Genomic DNA, 27,101 nt, shown 5'->3' with positions numbered 1-27,101 from the left:
TCTTTGAAATACTTTTCAAGGGCATATTTCATAGAACACTATAATTATGTATTTATGCACCTCTCTGGCCTAGTAGACATTAAAGTAGAGACATTAGTAGTAGATACATTACCTTACTTATATTTTAATACTTTAGCCCAGAATTTTCAGAGATCTAGAAATTGGCCAATAAGTATTAATTGGAGGAAAACTGTTATTTTCCCCTCATTTTTTGCTTTTGTGATAATGTTTTGATAACAATGCATAAAAAACTTGATAAGATAATACCCCTGCTTCTCAGCATCTAAGACATTCATAATTGTGTATCAGCTACTATCAAACAAGTACAGTGTATGCAAATTGGTGTATTATTTCTGTTTCTGGATTTAGTTTTTCAACCAGAGTTGGTGAGTTCCTCATTCACAGAAAGCCCAATGGTTTCAATGTTCCTTTCAAAATTCATGTTGAAATTTAGTCCCTAATGTGGCAGTATTGAGAAGTAGAGTTTTTAGGAGGTGTTTGGATCATGATTACTCTGCCTTCATTAATAGATTAATTCATGGATTGATGGCTTCATGGATTAATGGGTCATTATGGGAGTAACTGGTGGTTTAATAAGAAGAGAAAGAGAGATTTGAGATTGCATGTGACCACTTTGAGCCTCCTTGCCATTTGACCTCCTGCACCACCTTGGGACCTTTCCCTGAGTCCTCAACAGTAAGAAGGCTCCCACAAGATATAGACCCTCAATGTTACAGCCTCCATAACTGTAAGAAATAAATTATCTTTCATTATAAATTACCCAGATTCTGGTATTCTGTTATAAGAAATATAAAATGGACTAAGACACCCAATATGGTTTATACAAAAAATAGTTTTCTAGTTTCTTTTGAAAAGAGTTAAAAACTAGTGGATAAAGTCAGTGTAATAAACCATTTGGTAATGCCTTTATTTTCAAGGATCAGAAGGCTGTATTAGTTTTACCATAAGAGTGATGAATCACTCTGAATTCTTATTTTATAAAAAAAGGGTTACATACATATTAATGGGTTTGTATGTTATGAGGAGTGCATATTATGTCTTACTATATACATAGAGACCTAATTTAACTATCTACATAATCAAATGTTCACTAGCATGGCATTCTAAATGCGGTTTTTACTATATTAATGTTTTTATTTGCATTTATAGATATTCCAACATTTTACAATGTGGTTTACTTTATTTTCATTGTAATAAATCTTTTTGCCAACAATAAGATATTATGTACAGTTTATGTTTTCATTTATGAAGAATGATTTAATTTAGAAACATATAAAAGGTTAGGGTTTGAAGTTTATTAATCCTGAATATGAGCATTTGGACAAACTATCTCAAAAATTAGTTTTTGAAGAACCTAAACCACATAATGTATACTAAGACTCTTTTGTGATTTTGTATCTTTGATAGCAAGGGTAAAGTTTGCCTTGAAAAGCTGGCAATTTATTTCATGGAAAAATGCATGGTAGGCAAAATGCTATAAGAATAATGTGCTGTTTTGCCTCTTCGGCAACATATGTAAAAGTGAGTGCTGTCATTGTATTACATATCGATGCATTAGGCAGACTGATTCTTTGCATGAAGATGTCTAATTTAGGATGCAGATGGCACTTACCTTGTACAGTTTTCAGTGGGAGCACAACATTGCTTCATCAGCAAACCCATTTGGACAAGAAGTTGTTTGCAGGGCAAAGTTTCTTTCACTTACATTCTAAAAGAATGTTATGCTTTAAATCCATATTGACTTTGCTAACATTGAAAAAGTATTAAATAACTTATGAGCTTGTTTGCATAAGTTAAGTCATTAACCTTTTTTCCAGAAAGTAAATTTACAATTAAAAATGACTTATGTATTTTTTGTTTCTGGGAACAACCAAGAGAAGTTGCAAAGATCCACACCAAAAATAGAAAGAATTTTATAAGCTCATGTTTCTACAGACATTACTAGAGCATCTGTGGTATATTGGAAATGATACTGGTTCTGCCATCTCACAAGCCTTTGCTGATAATCTCTTTGTGTCACTTTTTAGTTTTAGCAAACAACACAATCTCTCTGAAGTTTTGATTGTTCAGTAAATACAATGGAATTAATAATCCTTATTTTGTAGGATTATCCTGCTGGTCATGTGTATAACATCCTCCATATTTTGGATGCTAATTTAAAAAGCTTGCAAGAGACTCAATTTATCTTGACTATTCCAGTGCAGTTTTTATTAAGGGTAATTGGTTTTGGAATTATGTTTATTCTAAGAAAATATTAGTAAATAAATAAATAAATAGAGTGTATTTTTTAATCATACAATTTCTCCCACCATGACATTTTAATCTCTGAATGATAGCACTATGTTTTATTGCAGTTTATTTCCATGTCTGCCTCTCTCTGTAGATTATAAGCATAATGACTGAAGATTAATAAATAATTTTATTGTTATGTCATAAGTTCTTGACATAAGATAGTGATTCAGTTAATATTATTGCCTTTAAAGATTTTTTTTTTTTCTTACTTTTATCATTAGGGTTTAGCAAAATGTTAAGACACAAGAAAAGAAAAACAAAAACAAAACTTTCTGGAAAAAAACTGAATTGCTAAAACTTTCCTCAGAACTTTCCACTTAAATGCTGTATTTAGAAAATGAAAAGTGTTTTGAAAGGAAGTACACGCACTAGCACACAAGAGGGATTTATGGCTTCAGTTGAAATTTTTGCAAGTTCAATAGGAGAAAAGAAAACACCCATTCTTTCACTATTATGCATAAATCTTATCAGTCAGGGATATGAGTAGGAAACTCTATTTTCAAAAAGAGATTGAAGACTTGTAGGTTAGAAATATAGATAGAAAAGAAAGTGATGATAATTTAGTATGAGATTTTGTGAGTTAGAGAAAGTTTATTGTGTACAAAATGCCCTTAAGTAGTTGATATATATTCAGCAAAATTACATTGCCTCCTAACATGGTTTGGATCTGTGTCTCCACCCAAATGTCATTTTCAGTTATAGTCCTCAATGTTCTAGGTAGGACCTGGTGATAGGTGATTGGATCATGAGGGAGAATTTCTCATGATTGGTTTAGTACCATCCCCTTGGTACTATCCTTGCAATAGTGCATGAGTTATTGGGAAACCTGGTCACCGAAATGTGTTTGTCACCTTCTCCATCTCTCTCTTGCTCCTCCTCTGCTCATGTGACATGACTATTCCCTCTTAACCTTCTGCCATGATTGTAAGTGTCCTTAGGCCTCCGCAGAAGATAAGCAGATGCTAGCATCATGTTCTGTGTACAGCCTGCAAAACCATGAGCCAATTAAACCTCTTTTCTTTATAGATTACCCAGTTTCAGGTTGATATGGTTTGGCTGTGTCCCCACCCAAATCTCATCTTGAATTGTAGTTCCCATAATTCCCATATGTCACGGGAGGGAGCCAGTGGGAGGAATTGATTCATAGAGGTGAGTTTTCCCCTGCTGTTCTCATGATAATGAGTAAGTCTCCCAAGATTTGATGGTTTTATAAAAAGCTGCTCCGCACATACTCTCTTGCCTGCCAACATGTAAGACGTGACTTTGTTCCTCCATTGCCTTCCACCATGATTGTGAGGCCTCCCCAGTCATGTGGAACTGTGAGTCCATTAAGCCTCTTTTTCTTTACAAATTATCCAGTCTCAGGTATTTCTTCATAGCAGTGTGAAAAGGGATGGATACAGAGGTATTCATACAATGTGAGAGTGGATCTTCCCTGGAATACACCTTCCCTGGAAGAAGTTAAGAAAGGACCACAGAATTCTAGGTAGTCTAGGTAGAACCACCTCTCATTTAGTATTCAGGACATCAAAGCTCTAGTGTGGTCCCAGAGCTGGGAGGGAGCATCAGGAATGCTAGTACTTTGAATAAGATCATCAATTTCCTAGATGTCATACCACATAAGGAGTCAAGCAACAGTCTCAGAATTCTGAATACTTTTAACAAGGTCCACACCACTCCTTCCCTAAAACAATCTCAACTAATTATCTCTGAAACTATGTGTAAGAATAATATTTAATCCTTTGATCACTATGTCAATTCTATCAAAATATACTGGATTACCAATTTGTTCTATATAACCTCTGTTGTCTATCATCCAAAGGTGCTGACCCCATCTATTGCAGTTTTTGTGCTCCTAACATCCATGTAATGTACTTTCTGGAACTCTTGAAATCTTCAGCTTTCCAACTCAATGTCTTTTTCTATATCTTCTTGCTCTAACACAAATTAAGTGGCTCCTTTTACACCCTGACCTTCATATCATGAGACTTGGGTGATATAGTTGGGTACATTTCTTGCATTTCACTATTATTTCCAGGATTTTCTCCCTCATTCCACCCTAAAAAACTAAAAGTTTTCAGCAAATTAAGCCACTCAATTCTACCTTGCATTCCTCCAAAGTCTCTTCAACTACAACTTCTGATTCCTTCAAGATATTGAATCCTGGCTCACTGCTACTCTGTGTAATCACTCCTGTCATAATTTTCAGTAATTTAAATATCCATGTGGATTATATCTCCAATAATTTAATCTCTTTGTCTCAATGATCTCTTTCAATAAATTGGTCTCTTTGTCTTCAATGATCTCATCTACCTCCCTTCCTAAGCAATGCATTCCTATGTTCATCCTACACAACTACCTTATCTCATTCTTACTGTAAATTCAGTTTCAAACCCCTTAATCTCTAACCATAGATTCTTAATAGCTCACCGATTTAAATACTTCAACTCCAATAATATTTTCACACCAAAAATCCTAATTCACTGCCTTTCAAACCTCTGATCTCTTACTTCCCTCATTTTTAGCTTGAAGCAAAATTAATTATTATAATTACTTCCTCTCACACTTTAGTTCCCTTGGTCCTTTTTTGCTATTTCTTATTCACTCATAAAACCCATAACTTTAAAAAAACATAATCATGCTGACTCTTACCACTTTGAAATCATAACTACTAACCTCAAGTTGATCTTTAATAATATCAGCAATCTTTTTATTTTTAAGTGGCTATAAATGTATTTAATTCTATTTTTTAATGTCATTTTACTGTCTGACCTCAATAGCAGCAGGTTGTACAGCATGATTGACTTTTCTGTCTTTTATGAAATGATTTACTTCAATTTGTCTAAGAAAATCAAGTGAAATTATAATTCTTTAGAATTTTAAGACATAAGCTTTCTTTCTTAATTTCAGTTTTTATTTTAGATACAAGGAGCACATGTGAAGATTTATTACATGGAAATATTGCACGATGTTGAGGCTTGTTGTACTAATCCTGTCACCATGGTGAGTGTTATTTGAATAGGTAGTTTTTTAACCTAAGCCCCCTGCTTTCACCCTCCAATAGTCCACAGTGTCTGTTGTTCCCATATTTATGTCTATGATATGCCCAATGCTTAGCTCTCACTTATAAATAAGAACATGTACTATTTGCTTGGTTTTCTGCTCCTACATTAATTTACTTAGAATTATGACCTCTAGCACTATCCATGTTGCTGCAAAGACATGATTTCATTCTTTTTTTATGGCTGTGCAGTTTTCCATAGTGTATATGTACCACATTTTCTTTATCCACTCTATCATCGATGGCCAACTAGGTTGACTCTATGTCTTTGCTATTGTGACTAGCACAGCAATGAAAATACGAATTCATGCGTTTTTGCTAGAACGATTTATTTCCTTCTGGGTACATACCCAGTAATGGGATTGCTGGGTGGAATGGTAGTTCTGTGTTATTTGAGGAAGCCTCAGATTGGTTTCCACAGTGGCTGGGCTAATTCACATTCCTACCAATGGTGTATAAGCATTCCCTTTTCTTGGCAACCTCTTGCATTTGTTGTTTTTGACTTTTTAGTAATATCCATTCTGACTGTTGTGAGATGGTATCTCATTGTGGTTTTGATATATATATATTTCTCTGATTATTGGTGATGATCATTTTTTTCATATGTTTGTTGGTCACTTGTATGGTTCCTTTTGAGAAGTGTCTGTTCAAGTCATTTTCCCATCTTTTAATGAACTTATTTGGTTTTTTTGCTTGTTGATTTAAGTTACTTATAGATATTGGATGTTGGATATTTGTTGGATGCATACTTTGTAAATATCTTCCCCCATCTGTAGGGTATCTGTTTGTTTAGTTGATAGTTTCTTTATTGTGCAGAAGCTCTTTTGTTTAATTAGGTTTCACTTGTCAATTTTTTTTTTTTCTTGCAATTGCTTTTGGGAACTCAGTAAAAAATAATTTGCCAAGGCCAAAGTCAAGAAGATTATTTCCTAGGATATCTTCTAGGATTTTTGTAATTTGGGGTCTTACATTTAAATCTTTAATACATTATGTGTTAATTTTTTGCATATGGTGAAAGGTAGGGATCCTGCTTCATTCTTCTGCATGTGGCTAGCCAGTTATCCCAGCATCATTTATGGAACAGGAAGCCACTTCCACACTGCTTGTTTTTGTCAGCCTTGTCAAAGATCAGAGAGTTGTATGTGTGTGGCTTTATTTCTGAATTTTCTATTCTGTTTTATTGGTCTATATGTCTGTTTTTGTACTAGTATCCAGCTGTTTTGATTACTGTGGCTTTACAGTATAATTGGAAGTCAAGTAATGTGATGCCTCCAGCTTTATTCTTTTTGCTTAGAATTGCTTTGACTATTTGAGCACCTATCTGGTTCCATTAGAATTTTAGAATAGTTTTTTTTTTTTAATTCTGTGAAGATAACGTTCATAATTTGATAGAAATAGCATTGAATTTGTACATTGCTTTTGGCAGTTTGATCATTTCTACAATATTGATTCTTCCAATCCAGGATCTTGGAATGTTTTTGCACTTATTTGGCATGTCTCTGATTGCTTTCTGCAGTAGCTTGTAGCTCTCCTTGTAAAGATCTTTCACCTCCTTGGTAGCTGTATTCCTGTTTAGTTCGTTTTCTTTGTGACTATCATAAGTGCGTTTTTTTGTTTGTTTGTTTGTTTTTGAGATGGAGTCTTGCTCTGTCACTCGAGCTGGAGTGCAGTGGTGCAATGTCAGCTCACTGCAGCCTCTCCCCCCTGGGTTCCAGCGATTCTCCTTCCTCAGCCTCCTGGGCAGTTAGGATTATAGGCACACGCCACCATGCCCAGCTGATTTTTGTATTTTTAGTTGAGACAGGGTTTTGCCATGTTGACCATGCTGGTCTCAAACTCCTGACCTCAGGTGATCCTCCTGCCTCAGCCTCCCAAAGTGCTAGGATTACAGGTGGCAGTCAGCGCGCCAGGCCACGATTGTGTTCTTGATTCCACTCTCAGTCTGGATGTTGTTGGTGTATAGAAATGCCACTAACTTCTGTGTGTTGATTTTGTATTCTGAAACATTACTAAAGTCCCTTGTAAATTCTAGGACTCTTGTGGCAGAGTGTTTAGGATTTTATAGGTATAGAATCATATTAGCAGTGAAGAGAGAAAGTTTGACTTCTTCTTTTCCTATATGGTTGCCTTTTATTTCTTTCTCTTGCCTGATTGCTGTGGCAAGGAGTTCCAGTACTATATTAAATAGGAGTGGTGAGAGTGGGCATTCTTGTCTTACTCCAGTTCTCAAGAGGAGTGGTTCAAGATTTTGCCTACTCAGCATGATGTTGGCTGTGGGTTTGTCATAGACAGCTCTTATTATTTTGAGGTTCCTTCCTTGCATAGTCTTTTGAGGGTTTTTATCATGAAAGAATGTTGAATTTTATCAAAAGCTTTTCTCTGTCTATTGAGATGATCATATAGTTTTTGGTTTTGATTCTGTTTATATTGTAAATTACATGTATTGATTTGCATGTTTAGCCAGTGTTGCATCCCAGGAATAAAATCTACTGTACTGTGGTGTATTAACTTGTTGATGTGCTGCTAGATTTGATGTGCCAGTATTTCACTGAGAATTTTTGCACCTATGTTCATGAAGAGTATTGGTTGTAAGTCTTCTTCATTTTGTTGTGTCTCTGCCAGGATTTGTTATCAGGCTGATGCTAGCTTTTTAGAACAAATTAGGGAGGAGTCCCTCCTCCTTCCAATTTTTGGAGAAGTTTGAGTAAGATTGGTATCAGTTCTTTATATATCTTGTAGAATTTGGCTGCAAATCTATCTAGTCCTGGGCCTTTTTTTTTTTTTTTTTTTTTTTTTTTTTTGGTTGGTAGGTTCTTCACCACTGATTCAATTTCAGAAGTTGATATTGGTCTATTCAGGTTTTAATCTTCTCCTGATTCAATCTTGGGAGTTTGTGTGCTTCCAGAAATTTATACATTTTCTCTAGATTTTCTAACTTGTATCCATAGAGTTGGTCATAGTAGTCTCTGAGGATCCATTATATTTCTGTAGGATCAATTGTAACATCATCTTGTCATTTCTGATTGTGCTTATTTGTATTTTCTTTTTCTTTTTCTTTGTTAATCTAGCTAGGGGTATATCAATCTTCTTTTTCAAAAAAAAAAAAAACTCCTGGTTTCATTTGTATTTTGTATTCATTTGTACATCTCGTTTTTATTAACTTCTTACCTAATTTTAGTTATTTCTTTTCTTATACTAGCTTTGAGGTTGGTTTGTTCTTCCTTTAAGTGCAATGCTAGATTGTTCATTTGAAACCTTCTAACTTCTTGATAAAGGCATTTAGGGCTATATAATTTTTTCTTAACATTGCTTTGACTGCATTTGAGATATTTTGGTAGTTGTGTTCCTGTTTTCATTGACATCAAAGAATTATGCTTATTTCTAACTTAATTTTGATATTTGGCCAGGAGATACTCAGGGGTAAGTTGTTTAATTTTAATGTGTTTGTGTAATTTTGATGGATGTCCTTGGTATTTGTTTCTACCTTGATTGCACTGTAGTCCAAGAGTGTGCTTGGTATGATTTCTCTTTTTTTAAGTCTATTGAGGCTTTCTTTATGACTAAGTATGTGGTCAGTCTTTGAATATGTTCCCTGTGCAGATGAGAAGAATGTATTTTCTTCTGTGGTTGTTGGGTGGAGTGTTCTGTAGATGTCTACTATGTCCAATTGGTCAAGGGTTGAGTTTAAGTTTAGAGTTTCTTTCTTAGTTTTTTGCCTCAATGATCTGTCTAACACTGTCAGTTGAGTACTGAAGTCTTCCACTATTATTATATGGTTGTCTAGGTCTTTTTATAGCACCAAGAGAAATGTTTTATCAATCTGGGTGCTCTAATGTTGAGTGATTATATATTTAGGATAGTTAAGGCTTCTTGTTGGATTGTATCTTTTATCATTATGTAATTCCCTTCATTATTCTTAACTTTTATTGGTTTAAAGTCTGTTTTATCTGATATAAGAATAGACATGCCTGCTCTTTTTGTTTTCTATTTGTATGGTAAATCTTACTCCACCCTTTGACTTTGAGCCCGTGTGTGTCATTACATTTGAGATGGGTCTTTTGAAGACAACAGATGGTTGGATCTTGTGCTTTTATCCCTTAAAGTCACTCTGTGTCTTTTAAGTGGGGGCATTTAGTCCATTTACATTCAAGGTTAGTATCGATATGTGTTATTTTTATCCTTCCATTGTATTATTAACTGGTTGTTATGCAGACTCGATTGCGTAATTGCTTTATAGTGTCTGTGGACTATGTGCTTAGGTGTGTGCTTTTGTGGTAGCATGTGTCATTCATTTGAATTAATGTTTAGCACTCCCTTATGAACCACTTGGAAGCCAGGTCTAATTGAAATGAATTGTCAGAGAAGGATTTTATTTCTTCTTCACTTATGAAGCTTAGTGTGGCAGGATATGAATTGCTTGGTTGGAATTTCTTTTCTTTATGTATGCAGGAAATAGGCCCCCAACCTCTTCCGGTTTGTAAGGTTTCTGCTAAGAGGGCTGCTGCTAGGCTGATAGGGTTCTCTGTGTAGGTTACCTGTGCCTTCTCTCTAGCTGTCTTATTTTATTTTTATTTTGCATAGACCTTGGTTAATCTGATGACTATGTGTCTTGGGGATGGTTATTTTGTGTAGTATCTGGCTGGGGTTCTCTGCATTTCTCAGATTTTCATATAATCCTCTTTAGTGAGATTAGAGAAATGTTCATGGACGATACTCTTAAGTATATTTTCCAAGTTGTTTATTCTGTCTTCTGCTCTCTCTGGAATACTGGTGAGTTTAGATATGGTCTGTTTACATAATCCCATATTTCTGGGAGGTTTTGTTCTTTTTTCTTAATTCTTTTTTCCTTACTTTTGTCTGACTGAGCTAATTCAAAGAACTTGTCTTTGAGCTCTGAGATTCTCTCCTCAGCTTAGTCTGTTCTCCTGTTAATACTTCCAAGTGTATTATGAAATTCTTGTAGTAAATTGTTCAGCTCAAGAAGCTGAGTTTGAGTCTTTCTTAAAATGGGAATTTTGTCTTTCAGCTCTTGAATCGTTTTACTGTATTTCTTGGTTCCTTGGATTGAGTTTCAACTTTCTCTTAGATAGTGATGAGGTTCCTTGTCATTCAGATTCTGAATTCCACATCTGTCATTTCAGATAATTTAGTCTTGTTAAGAACCCTTCCTGGGGAGTTAGTGGGCTTATTTGGAGGCATAGGGGCATCTGGCATTTTGAATTGCCACAGTTCTTGTGCTGATTCTTTCATCTGGGAGGGCTGACATTCCTTTTATTGTGGAATAAATCAACTGTAGTCTATTGACCTCATTTCTGGAAGTTTTCAGATGACATAAGCTCTGTACAGGGTCTTTGTTGTAAAATTCTTGCTCTTGGGTTTGCAGGGAAAGAGTTAGTAAAGTGATTTCTGGTTTTGTAATTGGGCTGTGATCCAGGAGATGGTGCTTGAGAGCAATGGGCAGTAGATAGGCTGTTACCCAGTCATGTGGTTTATTTGTGTATCTTCATGTTTGCAGCTGTGTTTTGCAGTGCAAGGGGGAGAGAGGTGACCTCCATCACCAAGTTTGCTCCTGGGCCTTGGGAGATCACTCCAGTCACTGGTGCTGTGCCTGATATATATACATGCTTTTGTTGTTGTTAGGTCTTTTGGGCCAAAGGGCTCCTTTGGGGAGAGGTCTGACAGGAAAATAAGCTACATCTTTACTGGAGTAACTCTGGAGGGAAGTACGGCTAGGCCCCATACCGACTTCTGAACCTGTGCAACACGGCCCTCTCAGTTTTCTGAGAGTGTGGGCTCCTCCCCCTTTCAAGTGCTAAGCACAGATCCCAGTTTGGCACTCATAAGCTGCAGGTCACAGTACTGGGGTGCGAGAACATGCTGACTGCTTCTTCCTCTGGTTGCTTGGGGTTGGGTTCCAGGTGCAGTGTGGGATCTGAAGGGTTCCCAGGCTGCTAAGATGCACTCAGGTGAAACAAAGCACCTAGGCTGGGCAGCAGAGGCTGCACTGGGTGCGCATTCTTACGGAGTGGCCAGGCAAGGACCATGGGAGGGGCTGGTGAACAAACAGGTCTGTAGGACAGATGTGCCTCAGTCCTATGAGGAAGCTGGTCCTGCTTTCTCCCTGGTTGCTAGCTGGGGCCAGGACCTCTAAGTGGGTGGGAGGCAGGGAGCCCTCGTGGGTGGGCACTCATGCCCACTCTCTGCCAGAACTGACCTGTTCTCAAAGATTCTCAGCTCTCTGACTACTGCAGTTCCATATTCATCTAATACCTTCATCTAATATCCATGGATATCCTCTTGCCATCTCACATGTCTGTGGGGATGTGGGATCTTCTGTAGCTAGGATCCCAGAGGTCCGTGGTAAGAGTGGGCAGTTCTCCAGTGATTTAACTCACCCCTTCCCCAAGCACCATCCAGTCACCCCATATAGGGTCCTCTGCTTCCTCCCTTTTTCGCCTTAGCAACTGGATCTTTTCTCCATCAATGTTTTGCATGTTCTCTCCAAAAATCTGTTCAAATTCTGTTGGTGTAGTGACAATCACGGTCTTTCTGTAGAAAGAGGTTCCCAGCTGCATCTAGTTAGCCATCTTGGAGAAAGTCCCAATGTCAACAATCTTACTGCATTTGCCTATTTCAGTCCCACTTCCATGCTCTTAGATTTCAATTTTATGAGTTCTTTAGTCATATTAAACAGCAATTCCTCCTACTCAAACTTCAAACTTCTTTGATGACCTAGTGTCTCTTGAAGCGTGAAATGCACATTTGAACAGCTCTTTTCTAAGCTCAAATCCTTGAATACTCATCTACTTAAATCTATGTTTACTCTTGAAATATACCCTTATTATAGATAAACTGTCCTTGATGTTAACTAAAGCACATGTGTATTAGATCTATGTGACCTAGGTCTGTGTGTACTAGATCCCATCTTCTAATGTATTTTTAAAGAATATTTCACCTGTAATTCTCCCACTTAATTTGAATCACCAATTTTCACTCCCAGTTGGATCATTTTTATTAGAATATAAACATATACTGCATTATGCATTAAAACATTTAAAATGTTCTTGATTTTATAATTTTCTCCAACCTACTACCCTATTTCTCAGCGTGCATATACAGAAAAATTTGTTGTCCTGCTTCTTTCCATCATTCTTTTCTAAAGTTTTGAATTTAGAAATTACTAAATTTAACATAAATAAAATTAGAAAACAAATATTTATCTTAAATAATTTTAGCACAAACCAGCTTATAACTACTATGCAAGTCAGGAAATAGAACCTTGCCTGAGTTTCAGAAGTCTTTCATAATACTCCCTCAATGACAAACTCTTCTTTCTGTCCTAAGACTAATTGCTATTTCACTCTAATGGCATTTTTACATTTTTGCCACAGTTTCCTATTCTTCTTGAATCATCTTCAAACTAGGTTTGTCCTCACATTCTATATAAATGTTCTTTTGAAATTTACCAATGACCTACATGTTGCTAAACCAAGTGAATCCTCCTCTAAGTAACTAGATCAGTATTTGATTATTAATATATATATCTCATTTATTTTTCATGAATATCACACACTTCTTTTCCTCCATACTCTAGTGGTTCTCTTTTATTGTTTTATTCTTATTTTACTGGCATTTTTATTATTGTGGTAAAAATATCCAACATGAAATCTGCCCTCTTGATAAACTTATAGATGTATAATACTATGTTAATTATATGCACATTTTTGTCTAGAAGATATCTAAAAAGTTTTCATCTTGTATGACTAAAACTCTGTGCCCATTAAACAGCAGCTCTCTGTTTCCTTCTCCCTCCAGCCCCCAGCAACCACCATTTTACCTAATGCTTCTGTTACTTTGATGACTTTAGCTACCTTATGAAAGTGAAACTGCAATATTTGTCCTGCTGTGACTTGCGTATCTCACTTAATATGTCATCAAGATTCACCTTTGTTGTACAAATGGCAGAATTTTATCCTTTTGTTAAGGATGAAAAACATTTCATTGTATGTATGTATCACAATTTCTTTACCAATTTATGTGTCAATGATGGATATTTAGGTTATTTTCACCTCTTGTCTATTTTGTATAATCCTGCAATAAACACAGGATTGCAAGTATCTCTGACATCCTGTGTTCAATACTTTTGCATAAATACTCAGAAGAGGAATTCCTGAATCATATGATTCAGTACTATTTTCAATTTTCTGAGGGACCTAGATACTCTTTTTCACAATGACTGAATCATTTATATCCACACTACAGCACACAAATGTTACAATTTCTTCACATCCTCACGAGCATTTGTTGTTTTCTATTTTTTGGATAATTGACATACCAACAGATGTGAGGTGGTATCTTATTGTGGGTTAAATTTGCATTTCCCTAATGATTAGTGATGATGGGCATCTTTTCATTCACGTGTTGGCCATACATATGTCTCCTTTGGAGAAATATTCATTTATTTGTCCATTTTTAAATTGGGTTATTTGTTTTTGTTAATGAGTAATAGGATTTCTGTGCATGTTTTGGATATTAACCTCTTATCAGATATATGTTATGTAAATATTTCCTCTTATTTCATAAATTATCTTTTTACATTGTTGATTGTTTCCTTTGTATTGCTTTTGCTGCCTAAGATTTTTAAATTAAATCTAACAAATTGTTACCAAGACCATGTTTTCAAGCTTTCCCCTTTTTTTAATTCTAAGACTTTCATAGTTTAAAGGCTTTACATTTAAATATTTAACTCATTTTGTGTTTATTTTTGTGTAAGGTATAAGAAAAAAATCCAATTTAACTATTTTGCATATAAATATCCAGTTTTACCAACACCATTTGTTGAACAGACTATTCTTTCCCCGATGTATAGTCATAGCAGCCTTTTCAAAGTCATTTGAAGCCAGGTGCCATATCTGATGCATGTAACACCATCATTTGGGAAGGCTGAGGCAGGAGGATAACTTGAGGCCAGAATTCAACATGAGCCCAAGCAACATAGCAAGATCTCACCTCTACAAAAGTTAAAAAAAAATAACTGGGCATGGTGGTGTGCAGCTGTAGTCCCAGGTTCTTGGGAGGCTGAGGCAGGAGGATTGCTTGAGCCTAGGAGTTTGAGATTACAGTGAGCTATGAACACGCCCCTGCACTCCAGCCTAGGTGACACAGTGAAATCCTGTCTCTAAAATTAAATTCCATATACATATATGGAAATTAAACATATATTAAATTTATTGAATTCAACAACACATTAGAAGGTGAAAAATTAGATTACAAGATTGAAAAATCAATCTTGATCATGGTGCATAATCCTCCTAATGTGCTATTGAATTCATTTTGCTAAATTTTGAGGATTTTTGTATCTTTATATATATATAATTTTAATTAAAAATTAAAATAGTCATGGACCATTTCATATATAAATATGTATACATATATTATTTGATTCAATATTCTATTCTGTTGGTCTATATGTCTGTCTTCCTGCTTGTACATACTGTTTTAATTATTGTAACATGGACTTTGTTCTTTCTCAATGTTATTTTGGCTACTTGGAGTTCTTTATGCTTTTATGCAAATTTTGGGATTGCTTCTTCTATTTATCTAAAAAAATGTCATTGTGATTTTGATAGCAATTGCAATGAATCTGTGGATCACTTTTGGTAGTATGAACACTTTAATAATACTAAGTTTTCCAGTTCATGAACAGGAGATGTATTTGCATTTATCTATGTTGTCTTTATATTCTTTCAGCAATATTTTGCAGTTTTTAGTATATAAGTCTCTCATGTCCATGCTTAAGTTTATTTCTATGTTATATCTTAATTTCATATCCTGCAACTTTGTTGAATTTTCTTATTATATCTAATAGATTTAATTTTTGGTGGAAATGTTAGGGTTTTCTACATATAAAATCATACTATCTGTGAAGAGAGATAATTTTCCTTTTTTTTCCAATTTTGGTGTTTAATTTTCTTTTTCTTGCCTAATTGCTTTAGCTGGAACTTCTAGTCCTATCTTGAATAGAATTGGCAAGACTGGGCATCTTTGCCTTGTTTCCAGTATTCCAAGAAAAACTTTCAGTTGTTGCCATTGAGTATGATGGTAGCTATGGCTAATAATACATGGTTTTTATTATGTTGAGGGAATTCCTAGTTTGTCGAATGCTTCTATAAATAAAAATGGCATTAAAATTTTTCAAATGCCTTTCCTGCATTTGTTGGGATAATCCTGTGATTTGTATCCTTCATTCTGTCATTGTGGTATATCACATGGATTATTTTCATGTGATGAACCCTCCTTGTATCCCAGGGAAAAATCAATCTTGGTCAGGGTGTATAATCTTTCTAATGTGCTTTTGAATTGAGTTTGCTAATAAGTTTTGAGGATTTTTGCATCTATATTTATTAAGATATTGTCTTACAGTTTTCTTGTAGTATAGCATCTTTGCCCAGTTTTAGTATCAGATGATGCTGGCATCATAAAATGAGTTTAGAAATGTTTTCTCCTTTTCAATTTTTTGGAAGAAGTTGGTGAGGGTTGATGTTAATTCTTTAAATGTTTGGTAGAATTTTTCAGTGAATCTACCGAGACCTGGGCTTTTCTTTAATGGGAGTGTTTTAATTACTGACTCATTATTCCTACAAATTATATTTCTGTTCAGATTTCCATTTCTTAATGATTCAGTCTTGGTAGGCTGTATGTTTCTTGGAATTTGTCTATTTTTTCTAGGCTAGTCAATTTATTTGCATATAATTGTTCATTGTATTCTATTAAAATCCTTTGTATTTCTGGGTCATCAATCGTAACGTCTCTTATTTCTTTTCTGCTTTTGCTTGAGTCCTCTCATTCTTAGGTAGTCTAGCTAAAGATTTGTCAATTTTGTTAATTTTTTCAAAAAACAACCTTTTACATTTATTGATTTTGTTCTATTGTTTTTATATTATCTATTTTATTTCAGCTCTAATCTTTATTATTTCCGTCTTGCTGCTAACGTTGCTAAATCATATACATTTCTGTATACTGTATTTTTGTGTTTGTCTCAAGATGTTGTCTAAGTCTCTAGTAATTTATTGGTATTTAAACCATAGATTGTTTAAAAGCATGTGGTTTAGCTGGCTGGGCACAGTAGCTTATGCTGGTAATCCCAACACTTGGTGGGCCGAGGTGGGCAGATTGCTTGAGCTCAGGAGTTCCAGACTAGCCTGGGCAACATAGTGAAACCCCGTCTCTACTAAAAACACAAAAATTAGCTGGCTGTGGTGGCTTGCATCTGTGGTCCTAGCTCCTCGTGAGTAGGAGGCTGAGGTGGGAGGATTGCTGAGCCTGGGGGACAGAGGTTACAGTGAGCCAAAATTGTGCCACTGCACTCCAGCCTGTTGATAGAATGAGATCTTCTCTCTCTCTCTCTCATTCTCTCTCTCTCACACACAACACACACACACACACACACACACACACACGTATGTTGTTTAATATTTACGTTAGTTAATTTTCCAGTTTTCTCCTGGTATTAATTTCTAATTTCATTTCATTGTACTTGGAAGAGATATTTAATATGATTTTGATCATTTTAAATTTGTAAGACTGGTTTTGTGACCTAATATGTGACCTTTCCTGGAGAATTTTTAATATTAGTTTGAGGAAAAAACATTGAATTCTGTTGCTGTTTGGTGGAATGTTCTGAATATGTCCATTAGGTTCAGTTGGTCTATAGCGTTATTCAAATTCTCTCTTTATTATCTATATGGTGGTTCTATCCATAATTAAAAGTAGGATAACAAAATTTCAAACTCTTTTTGTATTTCTATTTCTCCCTTCAGTTCTGCCAATATTTGCTTTTATATTTTAGAGTCTGAATATATACATGCATATGTGCATGTGTATGTGTGTGTGCATGTGTATGTGTGCATAATATCTCTATAATTATAACTACCCGGTGAACTGATTTTTTATCATTAGATAATGTCATTCCTTGTCTTTTGTGAACATTTTTGATTTTTTAACTATTTTTTCCAATATAGGTTGTCAAGTCTGTCCCGCAGACCTTGGGTGAGCGACGGATGAAAGGAGTACTCAAACACAGGTATCCAGTGAAACAGTGGGCTAGCGGATTGCCAGCACTAGGGGCCGAAGAGAGTTAGCAGTCTCCATAAGACAGAGCTGCTTATTTTTATTCAGTACAGATACAATGACAAGGCCTGGAGCTAACACAACTTGTGGATAATTAACATTGTTGTCCCCATTGCAGGGAGCAGTCTTGCGGGCGGTTGATCAAAGGTAGGTTTCCGGAAAGCATAAGTAAATAAACTTATCTAGATAAACTCCCTTACATTCCCTTGCACCTACTTTTTGTCCTCTGCCTCAGGGTAAGAGAATTAGCTGCCTTCAGCCTTTATTCTCTCCTGAAACTTTGCAAAACCTCCTGGCCTTCCAAGAAGGCTTGCGTCTTTCCCGATAACTTTTCTTATAACTTTTCCACCACGCTGATAGATCTCCTGCAATAAGTATGACCTCTCCTGCTTTCTTTTTGTTAGCATTTGCATGGAATATCTTTTTTAATCTTTTTTAATCTAGCCACTTTCAGACCCTTTGTGTCTTTAAATCTAAAAGGAGTCTCTTACAGACCACATAGAGTTTGGTGTTGTTTTGTATCCACTCAATTACTATGACTTTTGATTGGGAAGTTTGTTTATATTTAAAGTAATTACTAATAGCAAATGACTTGCTGTTTTGTTAATTAATTTTATCTGTCTTATAATTTTTGCCCATCTTTTCCTCTCCTGCTGTTTCCTTTGTGTTTCATTCATTTTTTTTTCTTTCTGGTAACATGTTTTGATTTTTCTTTAATTTTCTTTGGTGTTTGTTTGTTTGTTTGTTTATTGAGACAGGGTCTCACTCCATTGCCCAGCTTGAAGTACAGTGGTGTGAACACAGCTCACTGCAGCCTCCTGGGCTCAACTGATCCTCATGTCTCAGCTTCCCAAGTAGTATTATAGCTGGGACTTACAGGTATATGCAACCACATCCAGTTAATTTTTGTACTTTTTGTAGCTATGTTGCTTAGGCTGGTGTTCAACTCCTGGGCTCAAACAATCTTCCTGCCTTGGTCTCCCAACTTCTGGGATTTCTGGCATGAGCCATCATGCTCAGCTATGTGTTTCTTTTGTAAGTGTTTTTTTTGTTTGTTTTTGGGGTTTTTTGTTTGTTTGTTTTTAAATGGTTACCATGACATTCATAAAACATAGCAATCTATTTTACACTGATGTCAACTTAGCTTTAATCACATATGAATATTGTACTCAATTACTTCTATACTCCACAATTTATGTTAGTGATGTCACAAATTGTATCTTTTTATATTTATCCATTTATATATTATATAGTTTAAACTATTTTTAGTCTTTTTGCTTTTTAAATTCTATACCAAAATTCAAAATGATTTACACACTACTATTACAATATTACAGTATTCTTTATTTGTCTACATATTTACCTTTATCAGAAAGCTTACAGGTACTCTGAAACTTACATGTGTCTTCATGTTGCTATCTACTGTCCTTTCTTTTTGACTTGAAAGGTGACTTTTAGCTAATAGTAAGCCAGATATAGTGGTAACAAAGTCTTTCAGTTTTTGTTTATCTGGGAAGGATTTTATTTCTCCTTCATTTTTGAAGGGCAGTTTTTCCAGATATAATATTCTTGCTTGGCAGATTTTTTTTCTTTTTTCATTGTGAATGAAATTTCATAATTCCACTTCATCTATCCTGCAAAATTTTAACTGAGAATTTTGCTGATTGAGATTTTATGAATGGGGGTTCCTTTGTAGGTGATAATTATCTCCTCTTTTGCTACTTTCAAAATACTGTCTTTGAATTTTGACAGTTTGATTATGGTATGGCTCAGTGTAGTTCATTCTATTTAGCATCTACTGGTCTTGAATCTGGATGTCCGTTTTCTTTTCCGGATTTGGGAAATGTGTGGCCACTATTTCTGTAAATATGCTTTCTATCTTTTTATCTCTCTCTATTTTCCGGGACTGCCATAATGTGCACATTGCTATGCTTCATGATGTCCCATTCTTCTTCATTCATTTTTCTTTTTGCTTCTCTGACTGGATAATTTTAAATACCTGTCTGTGAATTTGCCAATTCTTTCTTCTGTTTGATCAAGTCTACTGCTGAAATTTCACTAAATTTTAATTCAGCTTTTATATTATTCCAAGCCAAAATCTGTTTGGTTCTTTTATATTTTTAATGTTTTCTCTTTGTTGACATTTTAATTTTATTCATGTATCATTTTCCTGAGCCAATTGAGCATCTTATGAAAATAAATTTGAATTATTTGTCAGGTAACTTATAGACCTCCATTTCTTTATAGATATTTGCTGGACATTTAATTTGTTTCTCTGATTATATGCCATGATTTCCTGTTTCTATGTGTCTTATAGCTTTGTGTTGTTATCTCCGCATTTGAATAAAACAGTAACCTCTCCTACCTAGACTTTACAGCCTAGCTTCCTACAGGAAAATATCTTTGAAAATCAGCCTGGGTATAGATTCTGAAGACGTCTCAAATATTTTCTGTGGATACATCTTCTCAGATTCGTGCATGTGAATGTCCAACTACAGAGGTTTTCTTTACTGGTTTCTCTTTTCAGGAGCTCATAAGTTATTGCATTCTCAGGTGTCTATTTGCAGCAGTATTACAGGTTCTCTGGAGCAGCAACAGCTAGTACATTTTTGTTCTCAGCAACTCCCAAGAATGTAGAGTATATTAGGTGCCATCAGCACTCCAAGACAGGCCAGATAGAAACAAATTCCTCTGCTGCTCCTGGAAAAGCTAAGACACTGGATGCATGTTCCAACTCTGCCCCAACCCCACCCTACCCATGGAGAAACTGGAATTCATTGGCTTCCCACTCACTCGATGCTGTATCAGGAGGAGGGGCTCTCACAGATGCATGCCTACTATTCAAAACTGTGCCTTTTTTTCTTTCTCAGCAGCCTCTAGCTTCCAACAATACAGAAATCCATCACTTGTTTATTCCTCTGAAAACTCAGAATGTTGGAAGTAGAGCCCAGTATTTTCCTTCCTCGGGAGAAGGCTGGAGTTGGAAATTTCTTCCCTATTGCACCTTGCTGTTCCATGGGAAGCAGCTCTATGGAGTGGGCCTCACAAATTTCCTGCCAGCCTTGATGCAGCTGTTTTTCTGTTTGCCTGGGATAAAGGAATCTATTAATTGGTTTATGGATTTCTCACGCAGGAAGTTGGTCTTTGTATTATTGTTAATGAGGTGTCTCACTCACAGAAAACAGTTTTCTGTTCTGCCATCTGCTTAACATCATACTCTCATTGACATTTTTTACATTGGTATGATCCAAAACCCAGTCATTGGGCATTTTATTTTCTTCATTCACACTTTCTTAGTAATCTCAAACATTTCATAATTTAAATTTTATCTATTAATTGATACCTTATAAATGTATATCTCAATGAACACTAGTCATGTATTTTCAATTACCTATTAATCATCCTAGAGATAGATATATAATTGATTCCGGGAACTTCGAGGCAGGGTGAGACCCCTGGAATTGGCAGGGTGGGACCTCATGAGGTTGTTTCCCAGAATTGGCAGGGTGGGACCCTATCAGGGTGGGACCCTATCGAGGCAGGGTGGGACCCTATCTAGGCAGGGTGGGACCCTATCTAGGGCCACCTGGTGCTAACTTTTTAGGTTTTGTGAGGCCTAGTTTCATATAATAAGCACTTTAAACTTAGCAAACCCAATACTGAAATTTTGTATCCCTGATAGTAAAATCTTGAATCTTCTGTAGTTTTATTTACTTCAGTAAGCAATCTTTTATTCTTCTCTTTATTCATCCAACATACTTGGAGTCATCTAAAATTCCTTAATTTCCTTTAAATCCAACATCCAGTCTGTCAGAAAATCCTGTTGAAAATATAAAGTTTATATAAGCATTTTTAGAATCTTGCTATAGCTTTTTGAATTGTCACTTTCATGTTCCGTTTCCTTTCCTCACATTAATATTCCATACAACAGCTAGGGTTATCTCTTTAAAATATGTCAGATAGTGTCATCACTCTGCTCAAAACTGCTGAATCCTTAAAATAGCCTACAAGGATTTTGAAGATTTTTCACCTCTCTCCTACTTCTGACTTTAATGCTCTGACAATATCTCTAATTACTATTCTCTTGCTAACTACTGACCAGAATATAACCTTCCAGCTGTTTTTCAAATATATCATGTGTACTCCCAGCTAATGGACTTTGCAATTATTGTTCCTTTGACCTAAAAGGTTCTTCCACCTCATTGACTGTCTTCTCTTAACAAATTGTTCAAGTGTCAGTGAAGATGAAGTCTTCGCTGACCATTATATTTTATTGAAGTCCTCATTTTACAGAGTTCCTTATCTTCCTATTTTTTTTCTCAAATCACTTTTTGACATCTATTTTTATAATTTAATTCACCTTATTGATAACTTACCTAATAAAATATACCCGTATTATGTTCTGAGTCCTATGAGTTTTGACAAATATACACACCTATATGCATCAGTAAAATCAAGAGATAGAATGTCTCAATAATCTAAAATATCCCCTTATGCCTCACTGCAGTCAAAAGCCCCCAAAAGCTTGGCCCTCAGTAATCACTCATCTGATTTTTTCATTTCTAGGTTTTCGTATAAAGGGAATCACGTAGTGTACAAAGTTTTCTTTCTGGTTTCTTTGGCTAAATAAAAGGTTTCTTTATTTGTGTTGTGCATAATAATTGGACTTTAAATGTTAATTAGTATTTCGATATACAGATATATGTATATATCATAATTTTGCTTATTTTGCTCTTGATGGACATTTGTTTTAAGTTGAATTTTGGGATATTATGAATGAAGCTATACAAGTATCTAGGTACAAATTTTTTTAATGTTTGCTTTTGATAATTAGGGGTGAAATTTCTGTGTCTTATGGTAAATTAACTTTTTAAAAAACAGCAAAATGTTTTCTAAAGTGGTTGTACCATTTTTATTCCACATTGCAACATATTAATATCCCAGTTGCCCCAAGTCCCTACCAACAATTGATCTTGCCAGGCTTTTTTATTTTAGCCATTCTAGTGGATGTGTATGATATCTCTGTGGTTTTGATTTGCATTTCTCTAATAGCTAAAAATATTGAGCATGTTTGACATGTTAAATATGATTACTTATCTTTTGTGAGCTGCCTATCCAAATATTTACCCACTTTCTAGTTTTCTGCTGTTTTCTTATCATTGAGATATTGGAGATTTTTATCATCTTAATAAATGTCAGATATATATTTTCTTCATGTCTTTTTCATTTTCATAATAGTGTCTATTAATTGGTAGAAGTTTAAATAATTTTTTAAAAATTTTTATGAGTTGTGCCTTATGAGTCCCATTTAGGAAATGTTGGCCAATGCAAAGGTCACAATTTTTTTCCATTGAGTTTTTTTATTTTTCTGAGAATTTTGTAATTTGGAGCTTTTACATTTTTTTCTTTAATACTTTTTTGTTGTTGTTGCTGTTGTTGAGACATGGTGTCGTTCTGTCACTCTGGCTGGAGCGCAGTCATGCAATCATGGCTCACTACAACTGCTATCTCCTGGGCTCGAGTGATCTTCCCACCTCAGCCTGCCAAGTATCTGGGACTTCAAGTACACACCACCACATGTGGCTAATTTTTGTATCTTTTGTAGAGACAGGGTTTTGTATCTTTTGTAGAGCCCAGGCTAGTCTCAAACCCCTGAGCTCAAGCCATCCTCCTACCTCAGCTTCCCAAAGTGCTGAGAGTACAGGCATGAGCCACACCAGGCTGTATTTTTACTTTGACAACATATGTCTATTCAGTTACTCCAGGACTATGTGTTAAAAAGACAATCATTTCTCAATTAAGTTAGTTTGATTCCTTTGGTGAAATAAAATTGGCCACTTATGACTGAGTTTATTTCTGTACTTTCTAATCTCTTTCACTGACGTATATGACTATTTGCCTGTATCATATTATTTTGACCACTCTAGATGAGTACTAAATCCTGAAATCAGCTAGTGAAAATTTGCTAGTGTCGTTTATCTTTATCTTTTCTCTCTCTCTCTCTCTTTTTTTTTTTTGAGATGGAGTCTCACTTTGTTGCTCAGCCTGGAGTGCAGTGGCACGATCTCTGCTCACTGCAACCTCTGCCTCCAGAGTTCAGGATATTCTCCTTCCTCAACCTCCTGAGTAGCTGGGATTACAGGCGTGTGCTACCACGCTTGGCTAATTTTGTATTTTAATAGAGATGGGATTTCACCATGTTGGCCAGGCGGGTCTCAAACTCCTGACCTCAGGTGATCCACCTGCATCGGCCTCCCAAAGTGCTGGGATCACAGGCGTGAGCCAGCACACCTGGCCATTTATCTTTTGCAAACAATTATGTTGGTGATTCCTGGTCATTTGCATTTCCATTTATGATAGGTAGATAATAAGATGCTCTGCTGTGATCCTCACCTCCTGATATTCATAGCCCTGTTAGAAACAAACACTCTAATTGAAATGAAGATGTTATAATCGTTAATTACAAAAGAATGAATAGCCTTGCTAGCAACTTCTTTTTCTTGCACATTTTTATAAAACAAGTTGTCTTGTGAGGGAGGCTGTATGACAGGGAATTGAGGATGGCCTCTAGCCAACAACCAGCTAGGAACTGAGGCCCTTGGTTCAATAGCCCACAAAGGAAATGAATTCTACCAACAACCTCATAAGTAATACTAAAAATACATCTTTTCCTTGGTGAATATTCAGATGAGATGGCAGCCCTGGCTGGCACCTTGATTGAAGCCAGAGATATTCTGAGTCAGAGGAAAAGCTAAGCTGTAACCTTTATTCCTGACACATAATTTATGAGAAAATAAATGTGCAATGTTTTAAGTTGGTAAATTTGTGGTAATTTCTTATACAGCAATAGATGACCAATATAGCATGTAAGTTTTAGAAACAAGTTAACAATTTATTCAAAAGAACCTATTTCATTAAAAGGATTGCTCTTTATCTTTAGATCAATATGGAAAGAATTTTTACACTAAAATATTTAGTTGTCCAATCCAGTAACATGGTAGAGTTTCCCATTTATTTGAAAGTTCTTTAGTTTCTCAAAGTCATATTTTATACTTTTCAGAATATAGGTTTTGCACACATTGGGTCAAATATTTAGATAAGTCTTTACCTGTTTTGGTGCCATTTTAAATGACAAATCAAAATTTTCTCTTCCCATTAATCATTGCTCATCTATAAAAATACAATAGGTTTTTTTTTAACTGATCTTGTATAATGTTGTATTACAAAATTCATTTCTAAGTTACAATTTTTTGAATATATATATATTTTTAAGCATATAATTATGTCAACTAAAAATACAAAGTTTTAGTTTTATCTACAGAATATTATCTTATTATACACAAGCTACACAGTATTTATCTTTAAATGTGCACCTTTAACCTATCCCAATTTAAACAAGTTTACATGTCTTTATTATAGACTAAATGTTTATGTCTCTCCAAAATCCACCTGTTGAAATCCTAACCACTTGGTATCTCTCCCAAAATTCATTTGTTGAAATCCTAACCACTACCGTGATGGGATTGGGAGGTAGGGCCATGTTAAGTATTTAGGTTCTGGAGATGGAGCCCTAATGAGTGGAATAGTGCCCTTTTGAAAGAGACTGAGGGAATTCCCTTAACCCTTCTTGCTTCTGAGGACACAGTGAAAAGAGAGTTGTTTATGAACCAGCAAGAAGGCTCTCATTGGACACCAATCTGCCAGCACCTTGATCCTGGATTTACAAATGTTCAGAACAGTGAAAAATAAATTTATGTTGTTTCTAAGTTACCTAGAAGCTATGGTATCCTTCTTATAGTAGCCTGAACTGATTAAGACAAATATTCCTATCTAGAAATGAGGTATTACCAAAACAAATACCTAAAGATGTGGAAGCATATTCAGAACTGTATAATGGATAGAGGCTGAAAGAGTTTTGAAGTGCATGTTAGACAAAGCCAATATTTCTGTTAAGGGACTTTTAAAGGTGATTCTGATAATAGTTCAAAAAGAAAAGAAAATAACACAGCTGGACACAAAAGCGTCTTCTTAAACAATACTTAAATTATGATAAACAGAATGTTGGTAGAAATATGTATGGTAGAAGGTATTCTGATGAAGTCTCATATGGAAATGAGGAACACTGACCTAGTCTGGTAGTCTGCCTTAACAAAGTACCATAAATAGAGTAGCTTATGAGCAACAGAAATTTATTTCTCACAGGTCTGAAGGCTAGAAAGTCCAAGATCAAGGCTCTGGGAAATATAGGTTCTGGTGAAGGCCTGTTTTCTGGTTAATAGATGGTGCATTCTCGTTGCATCCCATAGTGGGAGGGGTCAATGATCTCTCTTGGGCCTATTTTGTAAGTGCCCTAATCCCATTCATAAGGGTTCTACCTTTCTCACATATAAAATACATCATTCCATCCCAATAGCCCTAAAAGTTTTAACCAATTCCAGCATCAACTTAAATGTCTAAAGTCCCATCTCATTTAAATATCTAATTCAGATATGAGTGAGATTCAAGGTGTGATTTATCTTAAATTGCTCTCCAGCTGTGAATCTGTAAAATGAAACTGTGTGTGCTTCCAAAATTCAGTGGTGCGGCAGGCTCATGACAGACATTGCCATTCCCAAACAGAAAAATAGGGATGCGAAGGTGATCTGGGTAGTTGGGCATGTTTTCCTCTTTTTCTCCTTCACTGCTCCATGTGCTCAGTTGATGAGAATGGCCTCCCCAATAGAGGAGGACTTTCTTCAGTCAAAAGCATATGAGTAACTGTGGTCCCCTGCTAGAACCTCCAAACAAGCTCTCAAAAGGGAGAAATAGAAAAAAAAGAAAGGAGAAAGTAGTGACAATTTCTGAGACAGTCTAAAACCAATCTTTGGCTCAATACTCTATCTTCTAGGGCTATTGGAAATGCTGTCCTGCCTTCCAGGACCACTAAGGTGTGGGTACAACTCCTGCAGCCTTTCCATGCATTGATTGGCCCACAAGGCTCCAGGTGTTGCTGCGCTCACATTCTAGCTCATATAGGTTGGGCATGTGCCTGCTGCCCTTCCTGGCTGGAATTGGATACAGGTGGTTCCACCAGTCTAAGGTCTCAGTTGTGACACTCCCTGCATGACTCCATTAAGCATTGTTGTAAAGGGGGTTCTGTGTTAGGGCCCCAAGCCTAGCCATGGCTGTCTGTGGCATCATTTGAAATCTAGGTGAAGGCAGCCATGCCCTCACAGCTATGCTAGGTACAGTATACACAGCATCTGGGCCTTTGGGAGCCATGTCTGAGACAGCTGAAAAGTACAGCAAAAGGGTGATATGAAGAGGTGCCAGGCAGAAATCTTAACATATCTTCATTATAGGACTTTTGGACCTGTTGGTGTATGATATGGTTTGCCTGTGTCTCCACTGAAATCTCATCTTGAATTGTAGCTCTCATAATTCCCAGGTGGTGTTGGAGGGATCCCGTGGGAGATAATTGAATCATGGGGGTGGTTCCTCCCATAGTGTTCTCATGGTAGTGAATAAGTATCACCAGATCTGATGGTTTTATAAGGGAAAACCCCTTGTGTTTGGCTCTCATTATCTCCTTCCTGCAGCTATGTGAGACTTGCCTTTT

Source organism: Theropithecus gelada, chromosome 1, assembly GCF_003255815.1.
Source record: "Theropithecus gelada isolate Dixy chromosome 1, Tgel_1.0, whole genome shotgun sequence".
Taxonomy (NCBI): Eukaryota; Metazoa; Chordata; class Mammalia; order Primates; family Cercopithecidae; genus Theropithecus; species Theropithecus gelada.
Note: the sequence above shows the minus strand (reverse complement) of the source record.